Genomic DNA, 13508 nt, shown 5'->3' with positions numbered 1-13508 from the left:
CCGCATTGCTATGATGATTTCCAACCTTCGATAGAAGATGGAACTTAAAGAAGAAGATGAGGAGTAAAAAACCTCCAAAACCGGTATAAACTCTTCTTGCACTCTCCGATTTAATCAGAGTATTATGCAGCTGCTGCATTTTCGTATTGCAAAGAAATTGAAAATGTTTATACATTTTAATTCATTTACTCTTTTGTTGAGTACTAAGGAATCTTTCTTGTTAGAACTTTTACCACGCTGAGCAGATGGGTAGTGAATTATTTAAAATTCTCTCATCTTAATTTTCTCGGCATCCTGTATGATTTATAATTTTTGAAAATCTCAGGAGGTGGTAGTGTCGTTTTCTGTGCTACTTCAATTGATAACTTATTTTGTTTTTCGGTACCTAGATGGCTCTAGTTCATCCGCGGCATTTCGTTCTTTGCTATTCGGAAGGGCCCAAAGTATAACACCTGGAAAAATCGGAGAGAGGAGGATATGGAACTACTAATGAGGAGGAAAAAACCTGCTAAACCGGTATAGACTCTTCCGGCACTCTCCGATTTAACCAGAGCATTATGCAGCTGCTGCATTTTCGTGTTGCAAAGAAATTGAAAATGTTTATACATTAAAATAATTATTGTTGTGGTCAGAACGCGAGACTAATTCGGTGACGAGTACAAACTGATACTGTACCCTTCAAAAATATCATCAGCTAAGTACTAAATAAATTTCTGTTTCATTTCATTAAATTCAGAACAATATAGTATTGTGTTTTCAATTTATCAAAGGCAAAATGAAAATTAAATTAATTTTTTTTTAAATAACGCGGGCAAATAAATTTGATACACCCTGTATATTGATCTGTAAATATTTATTAGAATTTAGTTTGGATGTAAGTGGATTTCTTTTTTAATGAGCTTTCCGATGAACCATTAAAGACTTTTATATCTTTGTTTCACCCCAAGTAAAATGTTGTAAAAAGAGACTCGTTTCAACTCTGGTCTTTTCCATATTTTACTATGCATGCGAGACACGGACAGTCAAAGAATCAGATAGACGACGTATAGACGCCTTTGAAATGTGGACATGGACTGCTTCGAATTCCATGGACGGCTCGCCGTACAAATGTCTCGGTTCTGGATGAAATTAAACCGGATCAGCGTCTCTCCAGTACCGTTTACTCTAGAATTTTAAAGTTCTTTGGTCATATCCATCGAAGTGATCACAAAATGGAGCAGTTGGTGGTCCAAGGAAGGCCTCAGACTCAACGCCAACGCGGAAGATCTCCACAGCGATGGGCTGACATTACTAAAAAGCTTCTCAACAAACAGTATACTGAGGCAATACATGTAACTGATGACCGCGACCAGTGGAGAAATATTATCAATCAAACTGTCCGAGCTGCTGAAGCCCAATTATGAACCACAACACATCTACTAAGATGTTAATGACTATGATGATGAAAATGTTGTAGAATTCACCGAAAGTAATTAGGATGATCGGAATAATTTAGAAAGAATGACTGTTTGTTTGTCGAATGGAAAAGAGAAATGATTCTGATTCTTGGCAATTTGGAAGGGGAAAAGTGGTTTGAATGATTGAGGGAGTTTGAAAAAGAAGGCATTATGTTATTGGCATCGCTGAGGAGCAGTTCGACGTTTTCGTGGATAGATAGTTAGCAAGTACCAGTGGCTTTTTTATAGTGGAGGATAGTGCTGAAAAGTGGAACGAGAGACAGATCAAATTGAGACGAAATACCTCTTTGATTCTGTATTATTGTGAGAAGGAGAGCAGAGAATTTTTGGAGTTTGTGTGAATCGAGTACTGGTCAAAAGAGGCTTTGGCTCGTTGGAGAATTGGTGCTGGTATGCTGATAGTTTTGAAGCTGGAGAACGGAGAGGGCTTTGATGAGTAGCCTTTAACATAGTCAACGAGGGAGAGCTGTTTTGGGTCACGAGAAGACATCAGAGTGAGTGAAGCAAAAGGTCAGTCAACTTATGTGAAAGATATTTTTATGTTCGGAAACTAAAATTTTGAGTAAAAAGCGTAGGAATTAAAATTCCAATATTTCAGAAAGTAAATAGGGAGTATAGCTAATCTTGCGAATACATAATTTGGTTTTGTTTATTTTGTTGTACCAAAGTCATCGGGAACAAACCGATAAAATGTTTTTTTTTTTAACTAGAATAAATTTAAATGGTAGAAATTTCATTCGGACATCTGTGTCCACAGGTTTTAGATTTGATAGATTTTTAGAGTATCGATTTTGATAAATAAAAGACAATTCTGTATGTTTATTTTATATTTTGCTTTATTTCTTTTCCCTATTTTATCCCGATTAGGATCAACTAAGAGATACTGAAACTACGAGAGAAGATAAGTATAACGTAAGATAATTTAGACATTTTTTAATATTATAAAAAGGCACCCTGAGATTTTTTATTCATTTTTTATGTATGATTTGCGACAATTAAATAATTAATCAAATAATATCACAAAAATTGTTTGAAACCGTCACTTGGTGCATAAATCAATTTATAAATGGTTCTCCCGTACCAGACGAGTGGAAAATTGCTTATATTTCGTCGATCCATAAGAAAGGAGATAAGCTTAAATGTGAAAACTATAGAGGGATATCAGTGACTAGTACATTCAGCCGTTTGTATGGACGAATAATTAGAGACCGCATTGAGAAGGAGTACAAAGACCAAGAGGAAGAAGAACAATCCGGTTTTCGAACAGGAAGAAGCTGTACTGATAATATCTTCTGCCTCAAACAACTAATAGAAAAAAAATTAAGCACAAATCAAGAAACCCACCTCATGTTTATTGACTTGCAGAAAGCGTACGATACAGTTCCTTTAAACAAACTCTGGAACGTGTTACGACAGACGAATATTAGTGTCACCTTAATAAAAGCCTTAAGAAATTTGTATGAAGGGTCAACATCACAAATAAAAACTGGAAACAGATTATCGCAAAGCTTCCTGGTTAATAAAGGTCTACGTCAGGGGTGTTGTATATCACCGACCTTATTTAAAATATATGTTGCAAAAGCATTGAAAGAGTGGAAACGAAAATGCAGAGGCATGGGCGTAGACCTTGGAGAGATTTGCTTATATACATTGCAGTTTGCTGATGACCAGGTTGTTATAGCAAACGATAAAGATGATCTAGAGTACATGGCAAGGAAATTACAAGAAGAATATAGAAAGTGGGGATTAGAAATTAATACAGAAAAAACAAAATACCTGCCAATAGGTACCGAACTATCGAACATCACATTAGAAAATAATGAAATCATCATGCCCTGCGACCATTACACATATCTAGGAATCGTTTTTGACACAACGGGGAAAGATGATGAAGAAATAAAGAGAAGAATAACACAATCCAGAAAAACAATAGGTTGTCTAAACAGCGTACTATGGAGTCATGAAATAGGAAAAAGAAGAAAACACAATATCTACGAATCTCTTATTAAAAGCAGTCTATTGTACGGAGCAGAAACTTGGCGGATAACCGAAAACAACAGAAGAAAACTGGAGGCAGTAGAAATGGACGCTTTTAGAAGATCAGTAGGAGTGTCACGCAGAGAGAGAATACGTAATGATGAGATAAGACAGCGAATGGGGGTTGACGGCTCTCTAACAACAGACATAGAAAGAAAACAGCTGATATGGTACGGACACGTCCAGAGGATGGATAACTCAAGACTCCCTAAAATAATTATGCAATGGGTACCACCAAACCGCAGAAAGAGAGGAAGACCCAAGAAATCTTGGAGAGAGGGAATAACGAAGGCGATGAGCGCAAGAGATCTTAGAGAGGGCCAATGGGATGATAGAGTGTCATGGAAATTAGGCATCGGACAACGTCGCAAGACGTTTTAAAACCGATTGATATATATATATCAAATAAATATTAATTAATATAAAATTAATAAGAAGCAGATCATAACAATAGCTACTACAAAAAGAAACTATAACAGAGCTATTACATAATTACAGCAGACGAAAAGTGACGTTATCACAGGTAAAGTGCTTCAGGAATCTACACCTAAATGCTTTAAATTATTTACATATGTTTTTCAATGCCGTCCTCAAACTAGGATACTTCCCAAGGATCTGGAAAGTAGCACAAATAATAATGATCTCCAAACCAGGCACAAAATTAGGAGAAGTTATCTCCTACCGACCTATTAGCTTGCTACCAACTATCTCCAAAAATTCTCGAGAAAATAAACGCCAAAAACAGTACACTTAATTCCAGACTAGCAATTTGAATTACGAAAAAAACACGGTACCATAAAACAAGTACATTAAGATTAACGATGATTAAAAAAAACATTACTGTTCTGCTGCCTTTATTGATATGTCACAAGCATTCGATAAAGTTTGGCATATTGGACTTTTCTACAAAATTAAGAAGCTACCCCCATATCCTATCTTCCTACTACTAAAATCCCACCTAACTCTTCTCTTAAAGCCCTAAAATCAGGGGAACCACAGGGCAGTGTACTCGGACCTATCGTGTATTTGATACATACAGGTCACATACAGCCACATTTGCAGACGATACAACTGCTCTCTCTTCACACGAAAACCCAAAGAGGGCATCAAGATAACTTTAAATCTCCCTTAACTAGATACAAAAATGGCTGTGGAAATGGCGCATGAAAGCGAATGAACAAAAATCTACACATCTAATATTTACACTTCGTAAAGAGATTTGCAATAATAAAACAAGTGAAGAAAAAAAGAAGGTACAAAATGGGTGATATAGAGATAAAAATACTCTGTTACGCCAGATTACACGGCCGAAACAAGACCAAATACAAGCAAAACACGAAGACATCTGGAGACCAACGAAATGAAGATCTTAAGAAGGATGGCTGGAAAAGGACTACAGGATAGGGTAAGAAGTGAGGAAATCAGACGCATATGTAGGGTAGACAATATAAATATCTGGGCAAAGAACAGAAAAGAAGAGTGGAATAAACAAATAAGCAGGCTGTCTGCTCTGAACAAATAAGTATAGGACGCCCAAGGAAAAGATGTAATGACAACTTAGGGGCAGAATGAAAGGCACCGTTGAAGAAAAACAGGCAGTACTGCCTATATAAAAGAAGATGAAGAAGAAGAAGAAGAAGTAAAGAAATTTGTCCACCATTACAACTTAACAGCAACAATTTACCTCAAGCTGAAGATGTAAAATACTTGTTGTCTCTAGAAAACAAACTACTGCTCTACAAAGCCATTATAAACCCCATTTGGATCTACGGATCCAGCTCTGGGGAACATCTTGTAATAGCAACATAAATAATATAATCCAGAACTTCTAAAACAGGACAATAGGGTTGATTCTTGATGCTCCGTACTATACGTATCCAACTCAATGATCCAACGAGATTTAGCAATTCCAATAGTGCAAGAAGTGATAGGTGAATATAGTGCAACATATGGCGAAAGAGTGTCTGTACATCCTAACGAGATAGCCAAACGGTTGTTGAAGACTTGCATGAAGAAGAGTAAAAAAAAATCAAACCAAAAGTCTTCAAAAGAATTAATAGGTTTATGTAATTTGTATTATTCATAATATTGTAAGTAGTAAATAGTAGAGATAATCCTATGAAGTTAGCAATAGCTATATTATGAATCAGAATGCTTAATAAGGTATCCTGAACAAGTCATAATTATTTGTCAACAAAAACGTCTGTCCTTATTGAGAGAAAGCTGAGTAAAGGAGTTAAAAAAATTCATTAAATTTAATTGCATTATTTCAATCTAATTTTATTAACAGCATATAATAGTGTAAGAACTTGCTTAAAAGAAAGGTAAAAACATAGTGCAATCTAATATAGTTCAAAAATATGACTCATTTGCTAATTTTATGCATATTAAGTTTATGGACCCATTACACATTGGGTGCTTGGTAAATGTACAAATTTGTTCTGGATACGTAGTTTCGTTTTTGTAGTTTAAAGCATAGGAACGCGGAAGAACAGATTTAACATGGTATTGAATGTTATGGTTTGAAACGGTCAGACAAGGTTACAACGAATTCTCCGATATGAACAAATTTTACTGTTAAGTTCATATTAACAAAAAACGAACTAGATTAGAAATGGTTAATTAGAAAAGGCGAAAAGCTCAACTTCATTCGAAAAAATATGTCAATACGATATTGTGCATTCACTTTGATAACCGTAAGAAGTCATCCATGCTAAAAGTGGATCTTTCCTTCGAGTACCTACTAGTTGCTAAATGTGTATCGTTTGGATCGATTTGATCATAATACGTACCCTAAGTATGCAGTCTTCTTAATTTTTACAAAATCAAAAAGTTCACTATCCTGGAAGCCCACTGTTCTTGATTCTTCATCATTTCTGACTCTGTCCTTCCATAATATTCATAACATTGGGCACAGGCAACACATTTCAAAAACTTCACGTTTGTTAATAGATCTGGCCTTTAACGTCGATGGTTCCATTCCCTACAAGAGAACTGGCCAAATAGGAATTTAGCATCTTGTATCTCAGGTTGAAATCCAACTCAGAGTCCCAACTCCGTTTAGCAGACAATGCAAATAATTAAACTGAATCAAAGGAAAGAGGAAAGAAGGAATCAGAGGAATAATGAGAGATAGAGCCATAAATGAGGAGGTATGGACTGAAAAAGGTGGAGATCGAAATGCGGGAAACAGCAGAGGCTGTAGGACCCTCGTAGATAGATAGGTATATTATCTGCCACTATCGCTGTGTCATCGGCATATCTAATGTTGTTAATAAATACGCCGTTTACTTTTATAAGTTAATTAAAGTCTGCCACTGCTCTGCGCAGCTTTTTGCTATGTATAAGTTAAGCAAAATTGAAAGAGTATACAACCTTGCCTTACCCCCTTTTTAACTCACTTCTACTAATAAAACCAGAAGTTTAACATGCAGTGATTGTTTGTATTGGATTTTGAACGTATTTTAATAACTATTTTAACTTTAACCCTGTCCCTTTTATTTTGCCATCGATAGGAGCTACAGAGACTTATTTGTTTATTTTTTCATCAGGTTTTTTCACCTAACATAACCTCTAAGTTTACTCTTATTTGCACACCTTGCATTCGTTGTTATTTATTTTGAACTCAACGGTAACTGCAATACGCTTGAATAAAGCCGTTCCTGTATATTGGTTTCAATAGCAAATTTGTGTATTTGTAGAAATTGAGTGGCGGTCAAAGGACCGGATGACATGAAAGACGTTTCGTCCTTACTGAATCTCCATCTACCTGAGTTAGTGATCACTCGAAGACGACAGATGCGATTATAGAGCATTGTCATTTCTCTACTTTACGACAAATCTCATATGGCTAATGTGATTTTCTCTTGTTTGTCTGGTTGCCCTTACGTTGTGCTTATTGGTCTGTTATGTTTTTGATCCGAGTGTGTTTGTGTGTATAGTGGAAAATTGGCGAGTACTAGTGGCGGTTTTGCTTTGAAGAGGATTCGTGGCTAATGCGGCTGATGCAGCCACTTACAATCCTGTTAATATTTAAATTGACCGCCACCAGATATTTCGCTATTCACGTTTTAAAGATACGAGTAAATTAAACAAATTTTTTTGCAATTAGTCGGATTATTCGTAAAATTTTAAATTTATGACAATACTGTTAGTCTACGTCTACAGTACACCATCCTTTTTTGAAAATGATTACAAAAGTCTTAAACATGACTTTAACTGCTTCATTATAACCCTGTAGCTCTAGCGCAGTTATGTTTTGTTATTGCAAAACTATAATTTTTAATTTTAATCAAAATATTATACGTTAATATAAAAAATAATTTTTTTTTGTCGGACAAAAAAGAGGAACCGATCTTCGAGTCTGACACCCGCAAGTTATCACTCTATAAGTCCGTCTTTGGCTTTGTTATCACCTTGACTTTACAATATAATGCTGGGGCCACAGTAACGTCTAATGCCGTTAATTAACACGTTATCTGACTAACGTGTTAGGTGTAGGGATGGGAAAAACCTACCGGTTATAACCTAAAACCGTTTTTGAAGTTACACTTCTTTAGGCGCGATTGAAATTGAGGGTGAATTTATTATTAACCTGCGCGCATGCGCACACCGACAGTATGGTATTGTATTAATCGTTATACGGGCTCTGATTGGATGTTGAAATGATCTGTCAATAATAAATAATTGTTCCATATGGAGGTAAACAAATGTTGTATAATATATTAGTTTTATTGTTGTGAGGACAGAAACAAAAAAGTTTATAACTGTAGTGACTTGTGAAAAAAAAATAGTTTTTAAAAGCAACAGGTACGTAATAATTGTTAAATTTATCAGTATCCTAATAAAAAATTTCATAGGTAGGTACTACCTATTTGAACCTACCAAAATACATAGTATGTAATACTTTTATTTACATAATTTGATTACCATCAAAATTTCTATCAATATTCACCTAATATATTGTTTTATTACTCTATGTTTTGTTGTAGTTTTTCAATTCTAAATCATTTTAATTCAAAATCAAAATAATTTGATTTAAAAAGACTAAGTTTTCACTCTAATGGCATATAAAACAGCATAATGCAATTCTACATCTCACCAGAATGAAAACAATGGGAACCTTCTCTGGAACCGTATGGCTTGCAAATTGTAGAAGCCTCGGAGGTGTAACCAGAGAAGGTTCCCATTGTTTTCATTCTGGTGGGATGTAGAATTGCATTATGTTGTTTTATATGCCATTAGAGTGAAAACTTAGTCTTTTTGCTAGCAGTTGCCGCTAGGGCATCTATGCCATTTCGTTCGTTGCAATCCGGGACTGCACGCTGGGGGTTTGTTTTGGTTGGATCAGGGAGAGCAGCATATGTGCCTCCTGATGAGAGACTAATAAGTTTCGAAACCGGTAGAGGTGCTTGCATATTGTTCGGCTGTGGTTTCGTTTTGCAACGAAATTGAAAATGGTTATTCATTTTTAATTTGATTTAATTCAAAAATGTCAAAAGTTTAATCCGTTTAGTTAGTCGATCTTCGCGCATAATGACGTATCGCCTCCGTGGCGATGCGCTTAAGGCGAATGAACCCCAATACCAACCGCGCTGATAAGCTGGTTCGAATCCCAATAGAAACTTTTATTTTCTTTTTATTTTTTTTTATACATTTTATGATTGTAAGTATATTTATTATATAATTTTATTTTCAGAAAATACGTATTTAGTTAAAAAATTTCCGACAATTAATGTTCAGAAATCATTTGTGGCATTTTTAATGTGTTTGTGTGTGTTTTATTCTTTTATTATTTTAATTTTTAGCACTGTTTTAATATTGTTTGAGAATGTTTGAGAAGTAGTAAGTATAAATTAGTTTAATATTTAAATAAAATATAAATAAAAAGTATATTAATTTCGTTTAAATCATATAATAGAAGTATAACTTCTTACGTGCGTACAAATTATACACACATTCTTTTTTTTACTCCGCAATAATCGGTTTTACCAGTTTTTTTTCCCGGTTACAACCGGTTTTTTCATTTTAAAGTTATAACCGCTGAAAAACCGGATAAGTGGGAAAAATAATGAATTCAGAAAAAAATGAGAAAATTTTTACCCACCCACGCGCGAATGTAAAATTTTAAGCTGACCGAAACCGATTTGACAACATTGATGACTGATTTCTATACTGATATGGATTGACATCGATTAGAATGGAGTATCGCAAACTAAAGCTCAATGTAAATGTAACCTATTGGGTATTGACAATTGACTATTGACTATTGACTGAAAAACCAAAAACCAGTTTTAGAATAACCCGTTTTTTTGAACGGTTATAACCGCCAGGTTTAACCGTAGGTGAAAAAAAAAATAATGTGTGTGTACTTTGTACGCACGTAAGAAGTTATACTTCTATTATATGATTTAAACGAAATTAATATACTTTTTATTTATATTTTGTTTAAATATTAAACTAATTTATACTTACTACTTCTCAAACATTTTTATTAGAACAGTGCCAAAAATTAAAATATTAAAAGAATAAAACACACACAAACACATTAAACAAGCCACAAATGATGTCTGAACATTAATTGTCGAAAAGTTTTTTAAATAAATACGTATTTTCTGAAAATACAATTATATAATAAATATACTTACAATCATAAAATGTATTAAAAAAACAAAAAAGAAAGTTTCTATTGGGACTCGAACCAGCGCTGATAAGCGCGGTTGGTATTGGAATTCATTCGGGTTCAACGCTTAGCCACGGACACTATGTGTCATTATTTACGAAGATCGACTAACTAAACGGATTAAACTTGTGATATTGTGATATTTTGAAAATTGATCAAATTATTTTAATTTTGAATTGAAATGATTTAGAATTGAAAAAATACAACAAAACATAGAGTAACAAAACAATATATTAGGTGAATATTGATAGAAATTTTGATGGTAATCAAATTATATAAATAAAAGTATTACATACTATGTATTTTGGCAGATCAAATAGGTAGGTTTATACCCATGATACATTAACAATTATTACGTACCTGTTGCTTTTAAAAACTATTTAAAAGTCACTACAATATTATAAACTTTTTTGTTTCTGTCCTCACAACAATAAAACTAATATATTATACATTTGTTTACCTTTACCTTTACCTCCAAACCACAGCTGTCCTACAGCTGCCATATCGGATAATTTTTGACATGTCATTTGAACATCCAATCAGAACAAAGTTATAATGCGCATGCGCCGGGCTGACAGGTTTTAACATATAAAAATTCACCCTCTATCGCCGGTAAAGAAGTATAACTTCAAAAACCGGAATACCCGATAACCGGTGTTTTGTCAACAACCGCCATCCCTAGTTAGGTGTAGCCATGACTTAGCACGCTAATTTGTTAATGCCATTATTAATGCCGTTAAACGTTAGGCGATAGATCGGTGTCGGTTTCTTTCGACACTACAAAGGAGTTACTCCGTTACATATCGCGTTGTTGTGGCTACACTTGCACTGTTTCAACAAGTTCTAGCTTGCAGCGCAGCAGAGTAATTTGTTTTGTGAAATAGGTACATACTATTCTACGAAAATAGAGTGGAGTAATGAGAAAATAATTGAATTTTTAGCAGTGTTTGAAACAAAACCTTGTTTATGGGATCCCTGACAAAAATCACGTAAAAATCGTGGTGTTCATGGTGACGCTTGCCGTCGAATTGTGTAATCATGATCTTTTCCAGCCACGGTAGAAGATTTAAAAAAGAAAAAAGACACACTTATGGGATACTATAGGACCCATTTAAATAAATATAAAAAATCATTAAAATCTGGCATTGGAACGAATAAGGTAGGTATATAAAACAAGCTTGTTTGCATTTAATGTCATTACCGTGTTCGTTTTCTGTGCATTTTTATCATCTACCATCTTCTTTTGAGTCTTGGTTTTTGCTTGATCGTTTAACAAAATACTAAATTCATAAAATAATAACTAGCACTCATAATACAGGGTGTAACAAAAATACAAGTCATAAATTAAATCACATATTCTGGGACCAAAAGCAGTTCGATTGAACCTAACTTACCTTAGTCCAAATGAGCATACAAAAAAAGTTACAGCCCTTTGAGGTTACAAGTTACAAGTTACTTATTGCATAGGTGTTCGTTAAAAAATAATCCATAGTGAGTGCTTCGCCTGTTTAATTGGCGAACATCAATATTGCCAATATTTGAGAGTTGCAATTCATTTTTTAAATGAATTTGGGAAGATCCGTGTTTTTAAATTTTTGTTGATAAATGAGATAAATCCCGAACGCCCGTTTTTGGCCACTCTGAACAAATACTTTCATTCTTTGAAAATACTAAACATGGAAAACAAAACAAAGAATGTAGTTTATCACATCCGCACAACCACGCAGTTTTTTTTATATTGTTCAACTTTCCCCCTTAAACGCCCAAGGGTGGTTAAAAAATGTCCACCTAACGCGTATTCCCTTGTAACATATTTATTACGTGTTTAAAAATTTTTTAAAAATTATTTATTGTTAAAAAGACAGTCCTTTATCGAATGTTAATTTGGTTCTACCGATATTTTTGAAAATAAAAGTAGCATCTTGAATTAAATATTGATAGGCATAAAAAGTACACCCTTGGTAAAACTTGTTACTAAAGGTTTCTATATAATTTCTCGTCGGTAGGAAGATAATCCATATAATTATCTACGTATAATTACATAATCTACATAATTATTGGCCAATGAGGAGGCTGAAAGGAAGAATATGGAGAAAATCGACAAATCTGAATTACTGGCTTTTACTTGTATGTTAATTTTGATGTACATTGTAATTTTGTTGTAAGGTTTGTAAATTGTTTATATTAATATTTTAGAAGATGCTGCGTTTATTAAGCATATGGTTCTTAAGTTTAATCCATTTTCAACAACTCTCAATAAATATATTAGCTATTTTCGAGGTGGACATTTTTTACCCACCCTTGGGCGTACATGGAACCTAAAAAAGGTTGGGCGTTTAAGGGTTAAAGCAACATTTAAACTTTTTGTTTTTTATAGCACATTCTTGTATCTCCGGCCGAAGTTGACCATTCTTTTTTATAAGAAGTCAATTTTCGAAAATATTTGCATTTCCTTTTATAAATTCCACTGAATAAGCCCCCATCATAAAACTATTAATATTGTATTTTAGATTTAATCGTATTTCCCTCAACAGAAAATTCCAAACTCTGAACCGAAACGCTGCACTGGTCTCTGTGTGCACGGCACAAATCGTCACTGTTTTAGATAGGCGAAATGCTTTTTCACCGATTTTAAGATTTCTCTTTCTAACACAGGGGTAGGTTATAGTACTGGCTGGTTCAATTTGAATTCTGCACCAGAGCATAGTATCTGTACTTGCCACGTGCATCCAGCGGCGTAGAGCAAGTAAATATGATTAATAAATAAAGTTAAATTTTATTGATTCTATGATATTAAAAAAATATTTTAATAATATTATAATATTTAGGAGATTAAAAAAAATGTAATTAAAATAAACTTTTAGTGGGTGTTCACTGCACAAGTGAACCAATGGAGAAACTGCCCCTGCTTTCATTAAACTTTCATGCAAAAATCAGACTGCTATTACTAACCAACATAATTCTTGTCATTTGACATGTTCTATATGTGTCGGACTTATTAAAATGCCCAGTTGGTGATAAAATTTGAGTATGATTTTTGCATGAGAGTTAAATGAAAGGGTAACAAATCAACTGAAAGTTCCGTCCTACAAAATACATGAGACGTTTTCCTAGTCTGACGATCCAAATTTTTAACCTGTTCCACAATTAAAACTTCCCCTGTTCCAGTGTTCCCGTAAATCAAAGTTTATCCGACTAGACACCGTTAAGCTATTAACAAATTTTCAGCTTGATATTAATCAACTTTTTTTTGGTACGCGGGATCCAGACCTATAATATTGATCATATTTTCTTACATCCAAATAAACAGACGATCATCCATTTATAATACG

The sequence above is a fragment of the Diabrotica virgifera genome, chromosome 2 (genome assembly GCF_917563875.1).
Source record: "Diabrotica virgifera virgifera chromosome 2, PGI_DIABVI_V3a".
Classification (NCBI taxonomy): Eukaryota; Metazoa; Arthropoda; class Insecta; order Coleoptera; family Chrysomelidae; genus Diabrotica; species Diabrotica virgifera.
Note: the sequence above shows the minus strand (reverse complement) of the source record.